This window comes from Sinocyclocheilus anshuiensis, unplaced genomic scaffold (assembly GCF_001515605.1).
Source record: "Sinocyclocheilus anshuiensis isolate Anshui unplaced genomic scaffold, SAMN03320099.WGS_v1.1 scaffold204, whole genome shotgun sequence".
NCBI classification, from domain to species: Eukaryota; Metazoa; Chordata; class Actinopteri; order Cypriniformes; family Cyprinidae; genus Sinocyclocheilus; species Sinocyclocheilus anshuiensis.
This window is the reverse complement of record NW_015557064.1, coordinates 826,997-832,647: the sequence shown is the minus strand read 5'-3', so window position 1 is coordinate 832,647 and position 5,651 is coordinate 826,997. Positions and strand designations below refer to the sequence as shown.

General features: G+C 40.3%; 1 pseudogene; it reads left to right on the top strand.

The window, feature by feature from the left end:
* Positions 1–5,651, top strand: part of LOC107676557 (unhealthy ribosome biogenesis protein 2 homolog) — a 17,573-nt pseudogene that overhangs the window by 968 nt on the left and 10,954 nt on the right.

Sequence of the window (5,651 nt, the reverse complement as noted above, 5' to 3'; positions counted from 1 at the left end):
CTGCAAGTGACGTCGCTAGCGGAAGCGCAAGTGTCTGAGAATGCAAGTCTGAGAATGCACGTCTGAGAGTGCAAGTGCAAGGCTGCAGCTAGACCCTCTTGATTTACTCTGGCATCCATCTGAAACTGAAAAGCCCTCGCACACCCTGGCCAGAAAAACTGAAACTTGCTCGATTTTCATGGATATCAACACAGTGCTTTCTTCCTAATAAAGAGCAGGTAATGTATCTGATTGAAATATAGACTCAGTCTGCATATTTTTGAGAGTATAAAAGTTTACTTTTTAACTTGATATACAGTATGTAGCAAATGTATTGTAATATTTTTAAATGTATGTTTTTCAAACATTGATGCCTCTTTCCCTAACAAAGGTTCTGTTTGACTGGACAAGTCATGCCCTCACTTGTTTTTACAATAAGAAAGTGGACGTACCCTCAGAGGTGGCGGAGGGTTTATGGGCCTACCTTGATGATATTCTTCACAGCAGGAAGCTTCATAATGTGCTGAGTCAGGGAAAAACCATTAGCCTTCGCCGCACACTAGCACAGGTATTTACTAGTACTTCAGTTTTGCAAGAATTTCACTTGGACTCAAACATTAAATTTCACTTGTACTGATTAAATATAATAATAATAGCATCACTATTTTTTAAAATAATAATTAATTTCTGCTTGTTTTATTCTCATTTCTAAGTCTCTTTAATTTAGTCTATTATGTTAATTTCATCAAAATTACTTGCATATTAGTAAAGGTTTTCTGTTTTTGTCAACTTTAACAAATACAATGCATATCCTGATGACTATTATAGACTTTTATCTAAAACGTTCTTTTGATAAAAATATGATGAGAAAAAAATATTACCACAACAATGTGGTAACTCTTTTTTTAAATGAAAGATTTAGAATGGTTGTTTCAAATAACCCGAATAAAGTCAAAATGAAGGTCAAGTTTTTAATGCGTTTTTATTACAATGCACTAAGACACAGACACAGAATAACCAAAACGAAAAGATTTCACAATAATGTATAACAATACTCTAATGTACTATTTACAACAAGGACAGTCTTTAAATGTTGTTTTTGTTAAATGTTGATACATTAAAAATGAACATACATTTTTTGAATATTTGAATATTGAATAGTTTTACAGAGTAAAACTGACTAAAATGAATGAATATGGCATGTAGAAATATTGACTAAATTTTAAGGACTTTTTTGTCACAAAAAAAAACAACTATGTGAAAATGAACATTGGATTCATCATTTGTTTTATTTTATCCTAGATTATCAATGACAGGATTTTGGACTGTTCTTCAGGACTCAAATCTGTCAGTTTCCACACAATTCTGAGCTGTTGCCATGGCATCTTGACCTCCCCAGTGCTTTCTGTGACCTACACTGCTAAGTATGAGTTGTGGAGCTCTTGTGTCGACTCTGTGGCTTGTCCAGCATGCAGCTGCAAGCTCAGGCAGCAGAAGTGTGAGCAGCCTCTCTCTCTCTCAAAGTCGTTGAGGTTCTCCTTTTTGTTCTCAGCACCTACCTAACAGTGCAGAAACGGCAGGCAAACTCCAACCAAGTGTTCTCGTAGGTAACAGCACACCTTCTTCATCCTCTCCTCCTGCTCAGACACTTACTGAACACTAGAGTATGGACTGAGAAGGATGACGTCAAGATTCGTCAGCATCTGAGCAAGGAAATCCGGAGCAAAGTGGACGCTGTTCTTCAGTCAGTGCTCTTCATCTCTGATCATTTGCTCTCCTACAAAGAAGACGTTTTACCATCGGAGGATAAAGCTGGGGCCAAAAAGAGCCACGCGGGAAAGGGCTTGCAAGGCCCCGTCAGTATGGTCCTTTTGAAACTTAATGTCCAAGGAGCTAACGAAGAAGAAGAGGCTTTATTTTATGCTGTTAAATCAAACTCTCTCACCCTGCTATTTAAATTTGCCCTAGATTCATTTTGTAAAGGGGGAGAGAACAAGGAAGTAATCTTCCACCTCATGGCTAAACTCATTACTGCTTTGGGGTTCACAGATGAACTGGATATTGATGAGAAATTTAGTGCATCGAACTGGGGTATTGCGTTATTAGCTCTGGAGAACCTTCTGAATTCCTGTTTGGCTGGTGATATTTATAATGTGGCTGCGGACAGAATTCAACACAGAGAGGTGCAATTAAATTTATACAGGAAACTGGTTCTCCTATTATTTAACAATACACAGATGGGCATCCCAGCTTGGTACCGCTGTCTCAGAGCTCTGCTCACACTGAATCACCATATCCTGGAGCCAGATTTAGATGAGCTCCTTTCAGCTGTGTGGGTTGATGCAGACAATATGGAAGTACGTGTTAGGAAAGCTAGAGAAGCACTTGTGTCTGCCGTCTTGCAAACTTATGCCAAACTCTGACAGCTGCCTAAACTTATAGAAGAGCTACTTGATGTAGTGTGTCGGCCTGCAGCAGATGAATTGAGACCGCCGTTGTTGCCCGAAATGATACAAAAGGCCCTGAGTCAGTGTTTGCTAGACAATCCTCCGAGCCAGAATCTTGAGATCTGTTGGCTCATTTGAAAAAAGATGCAGTGCTATCTTCTCCCCCACATCAAAGATGAAACATCGGATTTGGCGCTGAAAGTGTTTTCTTTGAGTTTGCTCCTCTACGCTGTACTCTTCCGTTTCAAAACCCTGGATAACAGCACCCCGGTGCCAATCGTGAAGAAGACTCAGAATCTTATGATGGAGATGTTGAAGGTCATTGAAGACCTGTTGAAGCAGAACCTTGTCATTAAAGGTCCTTGGATGGAGAAGGTCCAAGAGGTGACCCTTCTGCTTACTCATACTTGGGCTGAGGTGGATACGCTCTTCCAGATTCACTGTTCTAAGTACGCATCACCAGCTGCCTCACAGAGTGGCGCTTTAGTGGACAAAGCCCTGACATTAAGGGACATGGACAGTCTACTTAGTAAATTATTACAGAATCTCCTTGCACTCCACAAGCTGAAGATACACTTGCTCAAGCCATCTACTGAAACATCAGATGCATCAAAGATGCAGAAAATGGCTCAGTTTATTTTAAACAGGCAAGAACTTTCAATGATGCTTGACACCAACCAGATCTGGGACTTTCAATTTTGTACTGTTAATGCCAACACTTATATGGCAGCCCACTGGTTTCTTGTTACCTCCAACCTTCCATTAATTGCCCCTTATCTCGAAGCAAATGACACATCTGTTTTTGCAGAATGCATATTGAAGTCTTTGCTTCAGAGTTTGGATGCCTCTGGAAGCAATTTGGAGAACACTGGGATCGCTGTATCCTTAATATCCAGGCAATTACTCAAGAGTCTTGTTCTTTGTGAGCTCCCTGAGATTTTCTCTGCAGTGATAAAGTGCATCATCAAGGCAGTTTTTGGACTGCTTGGCTCATCACATGTTCAGTTAATCAGTCCTTCGTTTTTGAAACCTTGTGTGGAAATAGTTGGAGTTGAACATGAAGAAACAAACATGAAGAGACTGAAAGCCATTGGACAGGAGATGTTAGACTCTGTCAAAATGAGATCTTCCATACCTCTATCTAAGACACAGGTAGATCGCTTACAGCAGCTACTCAAAGTCACAAGTATCCTGAATGGAAATGCAATGTCCTCTGAAGACTATTCAGAACTTTTTCACACTGACTTCTTGCGTTCAGTGTGATGAAAGCATTGATCTCTCTGCATCTATTGGATTGCTCAAAGAGCTTTTTAGCGTTATGGCATCTCTCCTTGTAGTTAAAAACTCTCAAATGATCCTGAAAGTTGTTCATGGAAGTAATCTCTTGGAGGCAGCTATGACATCCCTCTTCTCTCGGAGTAGCAAGGGGCTCTTCAAGGATCTGGATGGCCTGATCTGGTTGTCTTTCCTTCAGTCAGTTCAAGACTTCATTCAGTCCCTAATTCAGCTTATAATCGACAGGAAGAGCAGCATGTGCCTCAATCTGGAGAAGTTTACCTCCTTCATGGTTGAAAGTAACCTCACCGCAGGAGTTCTGGCTGTAGATGTAGGGGATCTCTGCTCACTACAACTCCATCTGGTAACTTTAAGCACGCTTTGCAAATAAATGATCACAAGTCTCGGCAAGAACAAACAGCTGGATCAGACTCTGACTCATTTGTTAGAGAAGGCCACTTCTGTCATGGAGCCAGCCATACAGGCTGTGCTGATGTGCAAGGGAAGTAGGCAGAGCCAGTCATTTTCTGTTTAAATGGTAACAGTCATAATCAGGAGTGAACTAGAAATAGCCTCAATCTCTGAAAATGACAGGCAGGAGAAAATATCCCACATGGCGTTCTACCGAAGCTTTTGCCAGCAGATCTTAAAGGAACTCAGCCCAGCACCTCACCCTATGGACTTCCTCATTTCATCAATTCACTATCTCTCTGCATCACGGCCGTTTCTAGGAACGGCTGCTAAATCAGCTGGTGTCCAGCTGTTCTCAAGAGCAGTTCCATCTATTACCGTTGATGCTCAGAGAGCGGCTTGTGCCAGCAAAGATAGAAGGAGGCCACTGCACTGTAAGATTCTTGTAGTGTCATAGTGCTTATTGTTATATGTAATAATTAGGGCTGGTAATTTAACGCGTTAATTAGATTAATTAATTATAAAATTAAAAAATAACATGTTAAAATTATTAACGCACTTGCCCCGCCCCAGACCTATGTGGGTCATCTGACATTTCATACAGCTGATTGATGACAAATATGAGGCAGGGCAACAACTCACTGCTTGATGCAGCCTAGATGTCCCTAAAATTCAAGATATGGGGCAAAAATGCCCGTTTGAGTTTTTGTCTCATATTTACATCAGATAGTTCAGCAATATCACACGAACAATAGGTTAAGTGCAATATCACACGTGTGCAAATGTGATACTGATCTTATACAACAGTTCAGTAAGAAGTTAATATTGTTTTATTTTAGACACAATGTTGTGCTCAATTTTGCCAACGAAAATATAAAGACAAAGCAGAACTGTTCGTCTTCGTCTTCGTCTCCGTCTCCGAGCAACACACAGCACCATTTCATTTCTTAATGCACGTTTTGAACGAATTGGGTGAACCATCTGAGAAGGGTCTGGCTGCAGCCTCGCACTTGCACTCTCAGACGTGCATTCTCAGACTTGCACTCTCAGACACTTGCGCTTCCGCTAGCGACGTCACTTGCAGGCTTTATTTTTTATTTTGTTCTATTTTTTATTACTTTTTGTTTGAATCTCTCAACATTTTACAACAGTAGCCAGGTGGTGAAGACAAGAAAAAAGAAACTAAATTACGAAGTCACTTGCAATCGCCACTTGCACTCTCCGACACCTGCGACATCACTTGCAATCGACACAAATTTTACACAAATAAAAGATTACAACTAATTTTATACTATAACATACAGGGTCCTGCAAGAAAAAGACAAGACCCGCAAATCCGTGGCCACAGAACAGCAGAATATGAACGCAATGCACAAAGTCTCTCGTTAAGCGTTTTCCTCCTGTAGAAAAACAAACACTTAACATGGCTTAATGTATTAAGATGCTATTAAAATATCAAATTAAATATACAATTTATTAATATAATGAATATGTATATAGGTTTTTCCTCCCACACCGCAAAACGTGGCATAATGTGGC